The following is a 21386-nucleotide window of genomic DNA, read 5'->3' as shown; positions in this document are numbered from 1 at the left end:
TTACTGGATACCGGACGCTCCTCTACTTTAACTTTTTTCCTAGCATACGCGGAGTCAACCACAAGGCCGTACCCCAAGGTAGCAGCCCAGGCCCTAACAGGGCTCACCAACACCTTTTCCTCTATCTGGGCACGAACCTCTGGAAACCAATTTTTCCTATCTGCCCACACCCTACATAACCTACAGCAGTGACTTTTCGAGTCAGTCCGGCGGGATCTACACCTCCTCTTCTAAGCTACACAGCTCCTGACAGCGGCATCTGGTTCCTGAAGACACGCTGAGGCTCAACAGCAAACTGCACTGGGTGAAACACATGCTCTTGTCCTTATGCATCTTGTGAGTTGCCACTTGTGATTTTTAATAAAGTCTTTTCTTATATACGGCACTTAGTTGGTGCCCCCTGCTGTTTCTTTTATATATATATATATATGTAGGAAGGCCAGTATGGTGGCCTGAATTTATGGGAGGAGCCCAGGGGGTATTTAAGCAGCCCGCTCACCTGTGGTGCTTGTCGGTTTCCTGTGCGCGATATACGTCACTAGGCCGACTATTCGTATACCAGCGTCCGCAAGTTCTTATCGTGCAAAGTTCCCGCATTCGCATTTCCCTGCTCGAGAGTTTCGAACCCCGTGTTTACCGATTCGTACGTTCGTACCACGCGTCTGGCTTGGCTGTCGCAGGTAGGGTCCCGTCGGACTTTTGTTTTTACGCATCATAGATATCATGTCACTAAACCGTGATATCAAACTTACGAATCACTCGCAAATTTCACGAACGTACCGCATTGTATATCACTCGTACTATCGTTATGTTACCATTTCGCGTTATCTGAGAAACCACCGCGACGCAGGCGTCGCTTCATTTCAGGCATGTCTAAGTTGTTAAACATGTGTCAGTAGACAGCCATAGCGATTCGCAAATCTTATCGAATCACATCAGTTCGAAACCAATCATTTCTCATTTCTGAACGTTTCTAAATACATTTCTAACATTTCAAACCATTTCGAATCATTTCTCATTTCAGTCACATACCGAGCTCCGATTCAAATCCAGTCGCACCTAAAGATGCACCGATTCGCTCCGGTGTGCCCCAGTAGTTACGGCCTCATTTCAGTACATGCTCCAGAGTCACGTCATTTTTAGTCGCTTTCGACTCATCGATTCGTACCTCTGTCATGGTTATCATTTCATTGCCACGTACCACGCTCCGATACGAATTCAGTCGCATGGAAATGCACCGATTCGTCTCGGCGTGCCCCAGGTATTTGCCACATTTCAGTACATGCTCCAGAGTCCGATTCACAGTCAGTCACTATAGCGGCACGACCGATTCGCGCCTCTGTCATGGCAACAAAATGTTACACCTGCACTTACCGCGCTCCGCTTCGAATCCAGTCGCATCTTCCATGCACCGATTCGTTACGGCGTGCCCCAGGGCTCGGCCTCATTTCTGAAACATGCTCCAGAGTCTGGATCATAGCTAGTCGCAGATATCGGGCGACCGATCCGCATCTCTGTCATGGGAATCGCTACCATTTCACTCCCACAGGACATCACCGTTTCGAAACCAGTCGCATCCGAGATGCACCGATTCGTCACGGAATGCCTCAGTTGTTTCGGCCGTATCCATACCTATACCAGAGCTCGGTTCGTTGCCAGTCGCAAAATGTGGCACAACCAATTCGAGCCTCGGTTAAGGTAAAACATTTCTCTCATTTCGTTTCATACTGCGCTCCGATTCGAATCCAGATGCATCAAACATGCACCGATTCGTCCCGGTGTGCACCAATGTTTTTCAGTTGCCTCATTTCAGTACATGCTCCAGAGCCCGGTTCACGGTCGGCTCAGTCACGGCACGACCGAGCTGGACCTCTGTCATGACAAGGAAGTTCACTCATTTCATAATCAATGCAAACATTTCAAATCATTTCATTGTCACAAGATTGCAAGCACCATACAAGTCATTGCTTCTAGTTAGTCAGCAAAACCTTCACGAATTGTCACCTTTCATTTTCCTCCAGGTCAGTCAAAGTTCACTAGGTCCACCCTGCACCAGGTTGGACGATATCCCCCCAGGTAAAAAAAAAAAAAAAAAATGGGAGAAAATAAGTCGGGTAAGTATGACTCAGGGAATCAAACCAAAACTTGAAATTCATGTCACCCTCAATAGGTTACAGTCAACCAAAAAATACGAGCTCAAAGATAAGATATCCTCACCAGATCAACCATGTCTCAGGCCGGCAGCGAAGACTTCACGGCCCCTCTGTCACCTTCCCCGGTCTCAGAGAGCGGCAGCGTGCAGTCCCTCAGGGGATGGACCATCCCCAAACTGACGGCAGAGCTAAGACGCAGAGGCGTGCCCTTCCCCGCCACAGCGAGGAAAGGCGAGTTGTTCAAGCTCCTCTTCCCCCCACCAGCAGCAGGACCCAGTACCCAACAGGCATCCCTCCAGTCGATATCTTCAGCCATCTCACAACTGCACGCGATGGTGTCTTCCTTGTCTACCTCGGTCACAGACGTACAAACCAGGGTGGCACTCCTGGAGGCTCGACCGGTCGCGGCTACCCCCGACTCAACCGCAACCCAAACCTTAACACCCCTTCCTGCAGGTACCACAGGCTGGAGCCCCATTGTCTACCCCTCCCATTTGGTTCCAACCAGCATCAGGAAGGACATTTTGGACGGCAGGGACGTCAACCTGGCCCCTCTCCTTATTTCTGTGCACGATCTGGCAGAAAATAAGGCCTACAACTGGGGTGACATATCGGTGGTCCTTAAAGCCAAAGACCCCAGACTGAACCGGAAGTTATCTGTCCCAGAGTTCACCTTGGCCTTTGGCATGATGAGAGACGTCCTATGCTCAGCCGCCCCCAGCAGAAGGGAAGAGCTGGACTTGTACCTCCATACGGTAGTAGACCTGGGATACAAGTATGGAGGATTTTCTTTTTACGACTACCACCGTTCCTTTTCCGCAAAGGCGGCAGCCAGACTCACACAGTTCCAAACGACAACAAATTGGAGTCTCATGGACACAGAGCTGTTCTGCCGCCATTTTGCCGGCTTATGCTCACCCCTGTGTGCGATTTGCCAGTCCTCCACCCACACTGCCACCTGGTACGCCAATGCGACAATCAGACGTCCCTTCGAATTTCCCTCTACCTCCGGTGCACTTCAGGGTCAGTTGGTCCCTGAACAAACGCCTCAGGTGGACAAATTAGGACGCCCAGTCCGAACCGTGGGAGGGGCAGCCATCTGCAATAATTACAATTACGGGTCCTGCAACTTCAGTCAGTGCCGCCTACTCCACATCTGCACCTTATGCCAAAGAGCGCACCCAAGGAACTTGTGCGAAGTCAAACAACAGAAGAGGGCATGACTAAGCCGGATCAATGTCATATGGCTAGGACTCTACCTCACCTCACACCCCACCCCCTCCCTGGCCACCTACCTTATCCAGGGGTTCACAGTAGGGTTTCACACCGGCCTCATTTCACTACCCCACAGTACTTACGAATGTGGGAATCTTCGTTCAGCGGCCATTGACGAACAAGCCATAGATCGGCTCTTACAAGCAGAAGTAGACCGAGAGTACGTCATAGGCCCCTTCACTCAGCCCCCTTTCAGCACTTGGAGAGTCAGCCCTATTGGGCTTGTCAAGGGCAAATTCACAAATAAATTACGTTTGGTGTACGACCTGTCTGCGCCTCATTCTTCTCACATCCCCAGTCTCAATTCCCTGATCCCCTCCGAAGAATTCTCCCTAAAATATTCCTCCGTGGACATGGCAATCCAAGCAGTCATCAAAGCAGGTACAGGTGCCTGGCTTTCCAAAGCCGACATCTCGGATGCCTTTAAGCTCCTGCCTATACACCCATCCCTTTGGTGCTGGCATGGCATCAAGTGGAAGGAGGCATATTATTTTGCCACAAAACTGACGTTTGGTTCGAAGAGTAGCCCTTGGCTCTTCGACACATTCGCTCAATCCCTCGCTTAGATACTGGTACACAAGGCTCAGTGCCAAGAAGTCATCCATTACCTGGACGACTTCCTACTAATAGAACCTCCCAGCAAGCCCCCAGGAGACCTCGACAAACTCAGAGTGGTATTCTGAAATTTCAATGTTCCCATCGTCGAGCACAAAGTCGACAGCCCAGCACACAACATCACCTTTCTCGGAGTCAACTTAGACACCTGCACTATGCAAGCCAGTCTCCCCCTCGACAAACTAACCCGCATTAGGGCGGTCCTTCACAAATTCACCCACACCAAGGGGTGTACCAAAAAGCAGTTGCAATCTCTCCTGGGAATGCTTAATTTTGCCATGCGAATTATTCCACAAGGCAGCACCTTCGTGTCACGTCTGCTGAGATTCCTGTCAGAAACACAAGACCCCGATCAGATCCTGAATCTAGACTCCGCAGCAATAGCGGACCTATCTATGTGGGAGGAATTCCTGTCCGCCTGGAATGGCATATCCCTATTTATACCCATGGTTTCGGCCCTTTCACCTCAGGTGGTGACAGACGCTGCAGCTTCCACAGGTTTCGCGGCAATTTTTGGCCACCAATGGTTTTCAGGACCCTGGCCTCAACAGATACTGTTGATACCCGGCTTTACCCGAACATCTTCCCTCTTCGAACTCTATCCCATAGTGGCAGCTGCACAACTCTGGGGTCACCATTGGACAGGGCAAACCGTGGTCTTCACCACTGACAATCAGGCCACGGCAGACATCATCAACAAAGGCAGGTCCAAATCCCTAGCAGTCATGTCCTTCCTGCGCAGATTGGTACAACTGTCTTTACAGCATCAGTTTAACATTCACTGTGCATTTATTCCAGGCAGATACAATTTAGCTGCTGACGCACTGTCACGTTTTAACTACACCTCCTTTTTCAAACAGGTTCCCGGAGCCGATCCAGTGTCGGCCCCTATCCCTGTCTGGTCACAGCTGACCCTGGACTAGCTCAACATTTACAAGGAGCAACGCAGCTCATCAATCACTCACTCTCTCATAACACACTCAAAGCCTACCAGACAGCTTGGAGGGCGTTCAATAAATTCCTCACATCCTGCTGTAAAGGACCAACAGATGTCAAACAGGTACTGGCCTTCACTTCATACTGCCACACTCAGCTGGCCTTATCTTACAATACCATTCGGCTATACCTAGCCGGCATACAACATTTCTTGACTCTTGAAGACCCCAAAAAATCTTCACTGTTCTCATCACACGCTATACGAGCCATCCTAAGGGGCATTCAGAAACAACAACCAGTGATCAGCATCAAGCGCTTACCCATTACGGGGCCCATCTTCAGGGATATGTCGACTATTCTGGCTACTTCTCCATTCGGTCTGCTCCCCAGCACGGTCCTACAAGCAGCCATATATTTGGCTTACTATGGGTTCTTGCGACCTGGCGAGTTCACCTGTAACAACCCCACAGACCAAGTACTATGCAGACGGCACTTGCTTCGCTACCAAGACCATTTCATCCTTCACCTCGAGGTTTCTAAAACCCAGCAAACAGGCTCTGGAGTAGACATTCACCTCTACAAAACCAATAACAGCTGGTGTCCAGTCACCGTACTTAACCGTCTCCTGCCACTCCTGCCTGAACAACCGGACACCTGTCCTCTTCTACCATTCCCAGTTAAACCTTTAAGTGCCTGTCAGTTTGTGAAACACATAAGGATACTTCTCTGCAATCTTCACCTTAACCCCAGTCAGTATTCCGGACACTCCTTTCGTACCGGAGCAGCCTCCGCAGCATCCCACCATGGGGTCCCAGACCACGTCATCAAAAGATTAGGCAGGTGGAAATCAGCCTGCTTCGCCCGGTATATCCCCAATCCTCAAGTAGAGATGGCACAGGCATTTTCCAAATTGGCTCAATGAATAACTGAAAACCAATAAAATATTATACCCCTACCTGAATGTTTTTGCCCCCTTATTTTGGCATACCGGCCATTAGACCAAGGCACACTTTCAGGTCCATTTCATATGGTAAGTCCACACTTCCAGGTCTATTTCTGATGGTAAGTCTTATGTTAACTATAAATGTTATCTATGTCCATATCGGACATAGGGCTCCAACCATAAGTAGGAAGGCCAATATGGTGGCCTGAATTTATGGGAGGAGCCCAGGGGGTATATAAGCAGCCCGCTCACCTGTGGTGCTTGTCGGTTTCCTGTGCGCGATACCCACCCTCCCATCCCCATTTCACAGCATTTCTCAACTATTCATTTCTCTTTACAGAATAATCATTTCTTAAACCAGGGTATGCCCCCTTATTTTGGCATACCGGCCATTAGACCAAGGCACACTTTCAGGTCCATTTCATATGGTAAGTCCACACTTCCAGGTCTATTTCTGATGGTAAGTCTTATGTTAACTATAAATGTTATCTATGTCCATATCGGACATAGGGCTCCAACCATAAATATATATATATGCTTTATCAGAGGCCCTGCTAAAGAGTCCATAGGTCTAGAGGTATCAGTCGCAGCTCCTCAATGAACCTGAAGCCAGCTCTGCAATATATATATATATATATTGCAGAGCTGGCTTCAGGTTCATTGAGGAGCTGCGACTGATACCTCTAGACCTATGGAGTCTTTAGCAGGGCCTCTGGTAAAGCAGTAAAACTGGTCCTGTTGTACTAGGCCCAGGCCCCATTAGCTAAACAGGGGGGCCCAGGTAGATATGTGTAATTAATTTCGTTCAGAGTAAATTTTTCGTCAAAATTATGCATATTCGTTAATTCTGAAAAATCCGAATTGACGAAAGACCGTTTAACAAATTTCTTTTCGAAAACACATTTTTTAAAAGGAGGAAAATTCTAAATAACAAAAATCCAAAATGTGAAAATCCAAAAATTCAAAAGTCCGCAATTAGAAAATTCGATAATTGGAAAATAAGAACGAAAATCCAAAAATTCGAAAGAATGAAAATTGAAAAATTCTAAAATCAGAAAGAACGAAAATAACAAAAATCAGAAAATCAGAAAGAGCGAAAATCTGAAAATAAGAACCAAAATACGAAAATTCGAAAATCCGAAAGAACAAAAAACATTTGGATAATTTCTATTATAATTAATATATTAAGTTTATTAACCATTATTATAGGTTTTTATTATTATTATTTATTAATAATAATAAATAATAATAATAAAAACTATAATAAAAGTTATAAACTATTAAATTATAGGTATTGGAATTTCCTCTCAAATTTGGCTGTTAGTGAACGTAACAAATACGAATTTATTCGAAGTTACGAATTATCTGGCATTCGTTATTTTGGATAATTTGTAACTTTGGATAAATTTGTATTCGTTACATTCACTAACAGACAAATTTGAAAGGAAATTGCAATACCTATAATTTATAACTATTATTATAGTTTTTATTATTATTTATTATTATTAATAGTTAATAAACGTAATATTTTAATTATAATAGAAATAACCAGAATGTTTTTTGTTCTTTTGGATTTTCATTCTTATTTTCGGATTTTCATTCTTTCGAATTTTCAGATTTTCGAATTTTCGGATTTTTGAGTTTTAAGATTTTCTAATTTACTAACTTTGGTTTTTCTAATTTTCTGATTTTCACATTTCAGATTTTCGTTCTTTCGAAATTATAATGAAGTATCGAAATAACAAATACCGCATCTAAATGAATAGAACGTAATGAATTGGAATTTATCCAAATTTTCAAATTATCGAAATAATGAATACAGCATTTAAACGAATAGACCGGAAAGAATTAGAGTTTATCCAAAGTTACAATTTTATTCGAAAAAACAATTATCGATCATAACGAATGAACCAAATTTTTTTTTTTTTAATGAAAACTAAAAAAAGCTAATTTTTCGGCAGTGCACATTTCTAGGCCCAGGGCAGCTTTATTGTTCGTTTGTGCCTAAATGACTACATTGATTTTATTTGACCACACCCTCACTCCTACTTGCTTACCAGGACTTAAATTAAATTTCCCTGGGCCCCATCACTTCAACATAGGGGTCCAGGAGCTGGGAGCAGACGAGAGGCTTTTTAGTTTTTTATTTTCGGTGCATAGGCCGATAAAGTCAGTGCCGCTGTTCCACTGCACATTGGGGGAGGGGGGTTTGGGGAGCCCTATCAGGAAAGCTGTACAGAGCCCCTTGATTTCAAACAGCAGCCCTGCTCTTAAGTATAATCCCTACTCCCCCATAGCACATTCACCTCTATGATTATGTATCCCTACCTCTATCCCTATCCTCAGTAATTCTCTGCATGAAACCGGTCTAAGCCCGAGAACTGAGTGATCACTAGACTGAGCTCTTCAATTCAGCCAGCTGCTCCCAAAGATCCCCTAGATCAGTGATGGCGAACCTTGGCACCCCAGATATTTTGGAACTACATTTCCCATGATGCTCATGCATTCTGCAGTGTAGGTGAGCATCATGGGAAATGTAGTTCCAAAACATCTGGGGTGCCAAGGTTCAACATCACTGCTCTAGATCACACAAGCGGATTCGCTTGGCCCTTTCTCGAAAAGGCTTATCTTCGTTTAGTCGAATTCGATGTTGGGCACTCCTGGCACAGCCCCCAAGTCATTCTTGGAGAACATTTTCTCCCATCGAGCTATCTGAGCTTTGATCCTCTCCTCCCATGCAGAGGGTAAATTTGGGCAGTGGACAGTGGCTCCTCTTCCATCTCCCTTCTAAACTACCTCATCTTCCACCACTGGGGTGGCAGCACTCACTTTTCCCATTACCATACAGGGCTTTGAGCTGATTGGGTGACTAGTGATGTTCCTCACGCTGACGGGAATTCATCCCTCGTTTCTCAGCAAGGCCCAAGTGGGTACGATCTCCGGGACCAATTCTATTCCAGCCTCCTCCTCTGCTGGATCAGCTTCCACCACCACGTAAGGGCCTGGCTGGTCCCATGACAGCTTGACCATGGCTTTCAGACAGGCCCTCTCCCCAGGCTGCAACATCCTCTCATGGTTATCCAATCGCCACAATCTTCCCACTCATTCAGCAGGTGCCTTCTTCTCTTATAACACTCGCTGGAATGTCTGCCTCAGCTGAGGATGAATCTTCCCTACTGGAGCGCCCTCCACAGCCAGAAGACTGAGTAGTCTCTTCACAAGGTTGGTGTTGGTGCCTATCAATAAGGAATTTCGGCCTGCCCCAGGAGGTCAGAGACAGACGACAGCCAGCATATCGAAAGTCTCTGGTTTTCCTGCCATGGCAGGTTCAAAGGTTTTCTTGATGGGTATGTATCCATCCCAGTGTTGCCAACCCTACGAAGCAAAATTTACTGGCAGGACACCAAAATTTACAAACAGCACCAATTTTTTACTGGCAAATAATCATGACATTTACTGGCAGCCACATTTTTTTACTGGCATTGCAAAAAAGTACCTAAAATTGCAGTTTTCAGTGCTAAACAGTGCAAATATCAATATTTAAACTATAAACAATTATCTAGTGCTATTAGCAATGTGTTTAAGTTAGGGTACTAGAACCCAGTCAGCACAGAGTTCCCCCTTACATCAGAGTCTGCATGATTTCCCCTTACAGTGAAACAAAACTCTTATGTAAAGAAGAACGCTGCAAATCATGATCTAAGGTGGAACTCTAATGTAGAGGGGGGGCTCTGGTGACCAGAGACCACCTTATATCAGAGTCCACTGTGTTCCCAATTACATCAGGGTCCGCAGATTGAGTTCCCCCCTGCACTGTAAGGGGGAATCCTGCTGACTGATGTAAAGGGGAATGCCAGGAACGCTGATGTGGGGGCACTCTGGTGACCAGAGACCACCTTCCGTAGAGTGAATAGAGTGAATGTAAGGGGAGTTACTAATATAGGTGGAAACCTTTATATCAGTGCCCCCTTACATTATTGTATTCACTCCCCCCTTACATCAGTGATCCCCCCTCAGACTGGCCTGGCGGAGCTGTCACTGACCTCCTCTCAGTTGGACCGTGCAGGAATCAGTCAAAAGGCTCCAGCTTGGTGGCTCTGGGTGGGTTTTATCCTACAGGAGACGGTCAGATGCTGCGGATATACTACAGGAGACGGTCAGAGACTGCGGATATACTACAGGAGACAGTCAGAGGCTGCGGATATAATACAGGAGACGGTCAGAGACTGCGGATATGATACAGGAGACAGTCAGAGACTGCGGATATAATACAGGAGGCGGTCAGAGGCTGCAGATATACTACAGGAGACGGTCAGATGCTGCGGATATAATACAGGAGACCAAATGTGCTCACTACTACTTATTCAGATAAAAAATATAGGAATAAACACCTCAAGACCATCAAGCACAATACATAATCAATTGTATTATGAGCATTTCATCAGAAAATCAGCTAAATCATATTGCTGCTGCTGCTGCTGCTACCTCCCCTCCTGGCATGCTGGGATTTGTAGTGCCGGAGACACATGAGGTGGTAACTCTGGAGATGACTGAAGAGGCTGTGCCTGGGCTGGACTGGTGAGCAGTGCAGGTAATACTTAGAGATTGGGGGAGATCTCAGAAAAAATCCTCCCTAATCAGTTTTAGAAACAAAGCTCTAAAATATCTGACACAAAAAACGATCTACTGTACACAGCCCATTCTCTGCCCCCCTCCTCCTGCCCACTAAGACCACAAGGCAATGAGAGACATTGATTTAGCTAATCAGTAGCTTACCCTCCTCTGCTAAGCTGAAGACACTACAGTCCGTCCTGTTCCACTGCAGGCTGGCTCCACCCCTCCCCCTCCCAGCATTTCCTGTGCAGAATCGAATAAGGCGCGCTGTGGAAGGAAGGGGGAGGGTACAGGACACACAAGTAAGCAGGCGTAGCAGGGAGCAGTGTCAGAGAGATCATTGGGAATGATCGGAGACTCTCGGCATGCTTCGGAACTGCACATGCGCAGTTCCGAGCCGGGACCGTCATATTTTTTTTTTCACGGATTTTCATGGGCATGAAAAAATAGCCCCGTTTTTACGGGCTGCCCGTAAAAACACGGGCGGTTGGCAACACTGATCCGTCCTATGGGCACTTCTGGGTCCCTATGCCCCTTATCTCTAACTCCTCGAGCTTGCACAAAGGGATATGCTTCAGGTACTTGTGGTAAGAGTCTTGATATAGCAACGTCACCTGAGCTCCAGTATCCAATAGGGCCTGTGTGTATAGGTGCCCTCTACTTGTACCAAGACTATGGGGGAGGGCCCCACTAAGTTCTTTGGTAGGTTTCTCACAGGTGGCTTGATAGTTTATGCCCTAACCAACCTTCTTGGAGGCAGGGGAGTTGGTCTAGCTATTCGTTCATTAAGGTGTGTATTGATTTCCTGCGACTTCCCATGCGGATTGTGGCTCTTGTCTAGGTTGGATAAGGCCAGCTGCAGATAGCATCCTGCACGTGCCCCCAAATGTAGCACGACCCCTGAGGGGTTGCTTGGAATTACCTGCTCATCTGCACTACCATGACCTGATGAACATTCCAACCCACCTGACACTCTGGGTTCCGACATATTTGCACCACCTTAAAGTAATAAGTCGGACAACTCTGCATTTATGTTCTGATAATGTTTACTAGAACAGTTCAAAGAAGATATCGTCACAAAGAGGAGGTGATTGATCTGCTAAGTTTTAAGCAACAGTCCAACTCAGCAAAGGAATTCCTCCGAATAACACAAATAATGATATTTGCAGGTAAACAGTCTATGATATACACATGTACAGTGGAATTCTGCTTGCACCTGAAAGGATAATAATGTTAGATGGTTATACTGACAAACTTCTAAAGAGGAAACTTGGCCAGCCTATAAACCGTTAACCCTAATATGAGGTCAGACTTAATAGCAATGGTATAAGGACTCTTGTAGCAGTAATGACAGTAATGTCCCCATTCCGTGTCCCCGTTGCAGATCTGATGGTCTTCACAGGCAGGAGGAGCTCATTAAATGTATCCAGTAAGGTGTAATAGCAAGTAATAAGGTTCCTTGAAATGGTGAAATGGTAGTAACTAAAGGTGTCTAAGCACAGTGTTCAAGATAGATTTAGTAAGGTATTCCCAAGGAAAAGATGTCTGTGCAAAGTGTCCCAGTAAAAACCAAGAGTAAGGGATTTGTAGAGGTGGGCAATTGCCCTCTCACCAACAACCAGGCCGATTTAATGCCCTCCAGACAGCAGCTACTGTAGTGACACGTGTGCAGCGGATCTGCCGTATCGATCTCCCGATGCTAAGCTCAGAACACAGGTTGACAGGTGACCGAAGTGGTGCTGGATGGATGTCTGACAAACAACAAGCAGTGCTAGGCCCCTCTCGTGCGGGTTGGAACATTGTACACTACGTGGTAGACCGAGACCTCTCTCTCCATGCACGGAGAGCTCCATCTCACGTCAGGCCCAGGAGGAAGAGAGAGCCTGGTGGGGCTTTGACTTCTTTTATAGTTCCTCCCAGCAAGCTCTCTGATTGGTAGCAAGATCCCTGGGTTATGTAGTCCAAGTGCAAAATTATGCGAAGCAATTATCAGTCTGTGGAACTACATATCCCACAATCCCTTTAGGTCTGCTCACAGGCATGATGTCAGTTGATAACACTGGGCACTAGAGGGACATGGCATAGAAATACCAGAGGATCACTGTACTTTATAATTGTAGTCCACATTGCTACATCGGAAACAGGAGGCAATGACCTTACATCACTTTCGGTTTCCCCATATGTAAATGGCGCCATTTTTAAAAATTAAAAGCATTTGATCTCATTGGTCTTGGCGTGATCGAATGCTTTTAAGGGCAGAAGAGGGATCTGGGGTCTTATAGACCCTAGATTTCTCCATAAAGATGACCTGTCACATGCCTATCGCTGTCACATGTGATTTTTACATTCCTTCCGGCGGACGATCCGGCGGGGGATCCGAGAAGAGGAGGATCAGGGCTGCTCTGTGCAAAACCATTATACAGAGCGGGTAAGTATAACATGTTTATTGTTTGAAAAAAAAAAAATAAGGAACTACAATCAGTTCATGTATGATCCAGTTGGCAATGCAACATCAGCCTATGTATAGGCTATAAATTTACATTTCGATTTACAATAGTTCTCTGTAGGTTACATAATGGCCTGGAATCCATACTTGTAAGGAAATCATCTTTCTGTCATTTTGGAGGGCATATTTTTTCTTACTATATCCTGACATCCAGTCTATGTATATAGGAGGACAGCCATTTGTGCTTAGCCAGAAATGAACACTGCTGGCTGTACCCCTGGGAGTCACTTTTCTTTTGGCAGCCTATCAATCATCATGTGACCACACCATTAGTGGGTTGCATGTATAGGACCTGACAAAGGGAATTTTACTACAACCCCCCCACCTTTATTCTGTTACTGCTGGTATCAGCATTTGTCTCTTGTACTTATAGTGCTGCACATGAGTATGTCAGTATTCCTTCAATTATTTCTTCTATGTTGTTCTTTATTAGTCTCATTTAACGACTTGCCTACTGGGCACTTTCACCCCCTTGCTGCCCAGGCCAATTTGACAATTGCGCGGTCATGCGACATTGTACCCAAATGACATTTTTATAATTTTTTCACACAAATAAAGCTTTCTTTTGGTGGGATTTAATCACCACTGGGGTTTTTTATTTTTTGCTAAACAAACAAATAGACCGCCAATTTTGAAAAAAAACCAGCAAAAAACGTTTTTCTTATGCCGAGTACACACGACCGGACTTTTCGGCATCAAAGGTCCGACGGAACTAATCCATCGGACAATTCGATCGTGTGTGGGCTTCATTGGACCTTTTCTGTCTAAAAATCTGACAGGCCTTAGAAATAGAACGTTTCAAATCTTTCCGACGGACTTGATTCCTATCGAAAAATCCGTTCGTCTGTATGCTAGTCCGACAGACCAAAAACGACGCAAGGGCAGCTATTGGCTACTGGCTATTGAACTACCTTTATTAGTCCGGTTGTACATCATCGCATTCGAATCATTCGGACTTTGGTGTGATCGTGTGTAGGCAAGTCCGTTTCGTTGGAACTCCGTCGAAAAGTCCTTCGGAATTCAGTCGGACGAAAAGTCAGCTCGTGTGTACGCGGCATTAGTTTCTGTTATAAAATTTAGCAAACAGGTATTTTTTATCTTTCACTGATGTGCACTGATGAGACTGCACTGATGGGCACTGATAGGTGGCACTGGTGGGCACTGTTGAGGAGGCACTGATGAGGATGCACTGATATGCGGCACTGATGGGCACTGATAGGCGGCACTGATGGGCACTAATACGTGGCACTAATGGCTACTGATATGCGGCACTAATGGGCACTGATAGGCGGCACTGATGGGCACTAATACGTGGCACTAATGGCTACTGATATGCGGCACTAATAGCAGCACTGAAGGGCACTGATAGGCGGCACTGATGAGGAGGCACTGATTGGCAGCACTAATGGGCACTGATAGGCAGCACTGATGGGCACTGATAGGTGGCACTGATGGGCACTAATAGGTGCCCCTAATAGGCGGCAGTGATGGGGAGGCACTGATTGGCAGCACTGATGGGCATTGATTGACAGCATTGATGGGCACTGATTGGCAGAACTGATTGGCACTGATTTGCAGCACTGATGGGTACTAATAGGCAGCACTGAACTGATAATTAGGACACTGATGATCAGTGCCCTGATTATTAGTGCAGATGTCCCCTTTCACACTAGCCGGTTACCGCCTCTCTCATTGACTCTCTTTGTGACAGTGTGAGGAAAATAATTCTGATAACCGGCAAGTGTGTTTACATTGTGATCAACGGTGATTGGACACAGCTGGTCACATGGCAAAGAGCCGCTGTGAATGACTCTTTACCCCGATCTGTGATCAGCTGTGTCCAAAGGACACAGCGATCACAGAGCATGCCAGGTGCGCGCTACAACGGGAGGACTTCATATGACGCCCTCCCAGAACTGGCCAACCACGCTGTAGCCGTCATTTTAATATAGTGTGGTCGGCAAGTGGCTAACAGAGATTTGTAGAATTAGATTTTTGCAGTATTCCAATACTTCCAACCTAATGAATGACAACATATGAAAACGGGGCGAGGGAAAAAGACTAGTCACCCACGGTCTCTGCAGCTTATCTTTTTCCATTACTGACATACAATGCCTGTTTATGCACTGTCGCTGTGTGGTGGCGGCCATCTTGCTAGAGGCAGAGCTTTGCTTTCTCATGTCACAGCCTCCAGCAAGGAGAACAGTGAGCAGCACAGTAGTAACATCACCAAATCTTGCTCCAACTCTCCTGAGAATAGCAATCAGAGGCAGCAGTGCCTTAGATCTCACAGAGCAGATATACAGCTATGAGGCTGTAGATACAGGAATGCCTAGACACACTCACAAAACCAGGAAGAGCACTGCTATTGTTTGGGTACAATTAACATTTCTACATTTTCCCTAAAGCAAATCTTCACTGTTTGGGCTCATTTAATGCACATGGGAGTAAGGACCATATTTTATGCTGCTCACGTGTAAATGTTTGTGATAACATTTACATGCATACAGTGCAAAAGCACCCTATTGGAAACGCCTGCATTTTTCAACAGAAGGAGCCTAGGTGGCAAAAGCCACCTGCATCCTAGCAACAGTGGGACCCTAGGCGATAGAGGCCACTTGCATCCTAGCAACAGAGGAACCCTAGACGATAGAAGCCACCTGCATCCTAGCAACAGAAGGAGCCTAGGTGGCAGAAGTCACTTGCATCCTTGCAACAGAAGGAGCCTAGGTGGCAAAAGCCACATACATCCTAGCAACATAAGGAGCCTAGGTGGCAGAAGTCACCTGCTGCCCAGCAACAGAAGGAGCCTAGGTGGCAGAAGCCACCTGCATTCTTGCAATGGAAGGAGCCTAAGAGGCAAAAGCCACCTGCATCCTAGAAACAGAGTGACCCTAGATGGCAGAAGCCACCTGCACCCTAGCAACAGACGAAGCCTAGGTGGCAGAAGCTACCTGCATCCTAGCAACAGAAGGAGCCTCGGTGACAGAAGTCACCTGCATCCTTGCAACAGAAGGAGCCTAGGTGGCAGAAGCCACATACATCCTAGCAACAGAAGGAGCCTAGGTGGCAGAAGTCACTTGCTGCCTAGCAACAGAAGGAGCCTAGGTGGCAGAAGCCACCTGCATTCTGGCAATGGAAGGAGCCTAGGTGGCAGAAGCCACCTGCATCCTAGCAAAAGAGGGACCCTAGATGGCAGAAGCCACCTGCATCCTAGCAACAGACGAAGCCTAGGTGGCAGAAGCTACCTGCATCCTAGCAACAGAAGAAGCCTAAGTGGCAGAATCCACCTGCATTCTAGCAATACAAGGAGTCTAGGTGGTAGAAGCCACCTGCATCCTAGCAACGGAAGGAGCCAAGGTGGCAGAAGCCACCTGCATCCTAGCAACAGAAGGACCCTAAGAGGTAGAAGCCCCCTGCACCCTAGAAACAGAAAGACACTAGGGGGCAGAACCCACCTAGGTCCTAGCAACAGTAGGACCCTAGGTAGCAGAAGTTACCTGCATCCTAGCAACAAAAAGACCCTAGGTGGCAAAAGCCCCCTGTGACCTAGCAACAAAAGGATACTATGTAGCAGAAGCTGCCTGCATCCTAGCAACAAAAGAATGCTAGGCAGCAGAAGTCACCTGCATTTTAGTAAGAGAAGACCATTTGCTGTAACGCTTAATGCAAGGAAACATTACTCAATGATTGCAGAGCTGCAATAATGAATTTGTGTCTTTTTAATATGCCTAGAGTTCAACTTTAAATTAGTTGGGAACCAGTGTTGGCAACTGCCTGTAAATTTACGGTAAACAGGACACTTTTCTTCTGTCCGTAAAAGTCCGCAAACAGGAGAAAAGTGCACATAAGGAATATGGTGTGCATGTGCAGTTCCGGAGCTGGCTGAGTGAAGCTTGGGCTGCGGGGGGCAGGTCTGGTGGTGTGCGCTTGCATGTGACATCATGAATAAAAGCCACGCCCGATGTGCATCTTCCTGCCAGATGCCGTTTCATTCCACACAGGAGCCTGAGGACTGTTTGGTGGTCGCACGGTTCAGGGTGAACATACAATGTTATAGACAATTTCTAATACACTTACAGTGTAAGTATGCAGGCACTATAACTGCTTTCTTAGTTTTAGAAATGATCTTTCTTACTTTTTTTATGTTAAGTTAAAAAGTTCTGTTATGTGACCATGCATTTCTTCTATCTGTTAGTGGGGGTGGTGTTAAAGTGGTAGTAAACTCTGTTACACCACTTATGCCTGCAGGTAAGCCTATAATAAGGCCTACCTGTAGGTATTGTGAATATCTCCTAACCTTGCACTGTTGATGTCACCGGTGCATGCGCTCTGAAGGTCTGGCTTACAGTACTGGATCTTCAGAGCCCGTGCCGTAAACGGCAGCTCCCATGCGCATGCGTGAGAGTGACGTCATCGTGCCCCCGGCCACTCATGTAGCCAGAGGCTGCGAACCTTGATGGAAGAAGTTGTCAGCCCTTTCAGCGGTGACAGCGTGATGCTGGAGGGCTTCGTTCTAAGGTAAGCTTCTCATAATGTGCTAGTATGCGATGCATACTAGCACATTATGACATTGCCTTGCAGGGAATTTTTTTTGTTAACCAATTGCGGTTTACTTGCTTTAAAGGACACTGTATAGACACACAGTGTGCCTGAATTCCATAGTGTGTTTGCAAACTGTGCTTGAGCAGGGGGCTTGTTCAAGAGGCCGCCTGTGATTGGGAGGGGGTGTGTGCTAGAAGCAGGCTGTGATTGATCAGGGGTCTTGGTGGTTAAACAAACTATGCAATATGGACATGCTGTGCGTCTGTACAGTGTCCTGTACCTCTGAACGGCCAGCCAAAGGACGAAAACTGACCATGGAAGAGCAAATCAGCTTCTCTGCTTTATGTGGTCAGTTTAGAACAGGGAAAATAGGATCAACTTCAGATGGAAGATGTACAGTACATATACATGATAGAGACTATTTATTTATAAAACACACATATGTGAACACACACATATTAAAAAAATATTTAGGGTAACATACAATAAGCAAAGAGGTCATTCTTTACACTTGTAGTCGGGGCTGGGACTAGGTGGGGTGGGGGGAGCGAGCAGGCACCTGCCCCGGGCATTGTGTTGGGGGGGGCGCTGCTTTGTTGACTACTCACCCCGCTTCTTACTATAGTGTCACTCCTGTCAGAAGGAGCAGCGTCTGATAGCTGCTGCTGGAGGGAGGGTTATTCTTTTTCCTTCCAGCCTACATGGGGCTGAACAGAGCTGATACAGACTCTGTTAGGGACACCTGATATAAAGGGGGGGCTCTGTTGGGGACACCTGATGTAAAGGGGACTCTGTTGGGGACACCTAATGTAAAGGGGACTCTGTTGGGGACACCTGATGTAAAGGGGGACTCTGTTGAGGACACCTGATGTAAAGGGGGACTCTGTTGAGGACACCTGATGTAAAGGGGGACTCTGTTAGGGACACCTGATGTAAAGGGGAGCTCTGTTGAGGAGCAGCATCTGATAGCTGCTGCTGGAGGGAGGGTTATTCTTTCTCCTTCCAGCCTACATGGGGCGGAAAAGAGCCGGTGCTATTACAGAACTGTCCTCAGTCTCAGCGCTGCACTGTTGAGGAAGGAGGGTGGACTGTGTCCTTCTTCCTCTCTCCCAATGTCATGTGACTTTTCTCATGACCGGAGAGAGGAAGGAGGCGCGGTGAGTACCGATCTTCCGTTACAAGGGGGGACAAGAACTCTTGAGCATGGGGACACCTGATGTAAAGAGGACTCTGTTGAGGACACCTGATGTAAAGAGGACTCTATTGAGGACACCTGATGTAAAGGGGACTCTGGGGACACCTGATGTAAAGGGGTACTCTGTTGAGGAGCAGCATCTGATAGCTGCTGCTGGAGGGAAGGTTATTCTTTCTCCTTCCAGCTTACATGGGGCGGAACAGAGCCGACGCTATTACAGAACTGTCCTCAGTCTCAGCGCTGCACTGTTGAGGAAGGAGGGTGGACTGCGTCCTTCTTCCTCTCTCCCAATGTCATGTGACTTGTCTCGTGATCAGAGAGAGGAAAGAGGCGCGGTGAGTACTGAGCTTCCATTACAAGGGGGAAGGGGGGCAAGAACTCTGAAGCATGGGGACACCCGATGTAAAGGGGGACCCTGTTGAGGACACTTGATGTAAAGGGGGACTCTGTTGAGGACACCTGATGTAAAGGGGACTCTGTTGAGGACACCTGATGTAAAGGGGACTCTGTAGAGGACACCTGATGTAAAGGGGGACTCTGTTGAGGACACCTGATGTAAAGGGGACTCTGTTGGGGACACCTGATGTAAAGGGGGACCCTGTTGAGGACACCTGATGTAAAGGGGGACTCTGTTGAGGACACCTGATGTAAAGGGGACTCTGTAGAGGACACCTGATGTAAAGGGGGACTCTGTTGAGGACACCTGATGTAAAGGGGACTCTGTTGGGGACACCTGATGTACAGGGGACTCTGTTAGGGACACCTGATGTAAAGGGGGATTCTGTTGAGGATACCTGATTTAAAGGGGGATTCTGTTGAGGACACCTAATGTAAAGGGGACTCTGTTGAGGACACCTGATGTAAAGGGGATTCTGTTGAGGACATCTGATATAAAGGGGACTCTGTTGGGGACACCTGATGTAAATGGAGACTCTGTTGTTGACACCTATTGTAAAGGGGACTCTGTTGAGGACACCTGATGTAAAGGGGACTCTGTAGAGGACACCTGATGTAAAGGGGGACTCTGTTGAGGACATCTGATGTAAAGGGGACTCTGTTGGGGACACCTGATGTAAAGGGGGACCCTGTTGAGGACACCTGATGTAAAGGGGGACTCTGTTCAGGACACCTGATGTAAAGGGGACTCTGTAGAGGACACCTGATGTAAAAGGGGACTCTGTTGAGGACACCTGATGTAAAGGGGACTCTGTGGGGGACACCTGATGTAAAGGGGACTCTGTTGGGGACACCTGATGTAAAGGGGACTCTGTAGAGGACACCTGATGTAAAGGGGGACTCTGTTGGGGACACCTGATGTAAAGGGGGCTCTGTTGGGGACAACTGATGTAAAGGGGACTCTGTTGGGGACACCTGATGTAAAGGGGGACACTGTTAAGGACACCTGATGTAAAGGGGATTCTGTTGAGGATACCTGATGTAAAGGGGGATTCTGTTGAGGACACCTAATGTAAAGGGGACTCTGTTGAGGACACCTGATGTAAAGGGGATTCTGTTGAGGACATCTGATATAAAGGGGACTCTGTTGGGGACACTTGATGTAAATGGAGACTCTGTTGTTGACACCTGATGTAAAGGGGACTCTGTCGGGACTGGGACTAGGTGGGGTGGGGGGAGCGAGCAGGCACCTGCCCCGGGCATTGTGTTGGGGGGGGTGCTGCTTTGTTGACTACTCACCCCGCTTCTTACTATAGTGTCACTCCTGTCAGAAGGAGCAGCGTCTGATAGCTGCTGCTGGAGGGAGGGTTATTCTTTTTCCTTCCAGCCTACATGGGGCTGAACAGAGCTGATACAGACCCTGTTAGGGACACCTGATATAAAGGGGGGGCTCTGTTGGGGACACCTGATGTAAAGGGGACTCTGTTGGGGACACCTAATGTAAAGGGGACTCTGTTGGGGACACCTGATGTAAAGGGGGACTCTGTTGAGGACACCTGATGTAAAGGGGGACTCTGTTGAGGACACCTGATGTAAAGGGAACTCTGTTAGGGACACCTGATGTAAAGGGGAGCTCTGTTGAGGAGCAGCATCTGATAGCTGCTGCTGGAGGGAGGGTTATTCTTTCTCCTTCCAGCCTACATGGGGCGGAAAAGAGCCGGCGCTATTACAGAACTGTCCTCAGTCTCAGCGCTGCACTGTTGAGGAAGGAGGGTGGACTGTGTCCTTCTTCCTCTCTCCCAATGTCATGTGACTTTTCTCATGACCGGAGAGAGGAAGGAGGCGCGGTGAGTACCGATCTTCCGTTACAAGGGGGGACAAGAACTCTGGAGCATGGGGACACCTGATGTAAAGAGGACTCTGTTGAGGACACCTGATGTAAAGAGGACTCTATTGAGGACACCTGATGTAAAGGGGACTCTGGGGACACCTGATGTAAAGGGGTACTCTGTTGAGGAGCAGCATCTGATAGCTGCTGCTGGAGGGAAGGTTATTCTTTCTCCTTCCAGCTTACATGGGGCGGAACAGAGCCGACGCTATTACAGAACTGTCCTCAGTCTCAGCGCTGCACTGTTGAGGAAGGAGGGTGGACTGCGTCCTTCTTCCTCTCTCCCAATGTCATGTGACTTGTCTCGTGATCAGAGAGAG

Source organism: Aquarana catesbeiana, linkage group LG03 (assembly GCF_042186555.1).
Source record: "Aquarana catesbeiana isolate 2022-GZ linkage group LG03, ASM4218655v1, whole genome shotgun sequence".
NCBI classification, from domain to species: Eukaryota; Metazoa; Chordata; class Amphibia; order Anura; family Ranidae; genus Aquarana; species Aquarana catesbeiana.
This window is presented reverse-complemented; position numbering follows the sequence as displayed.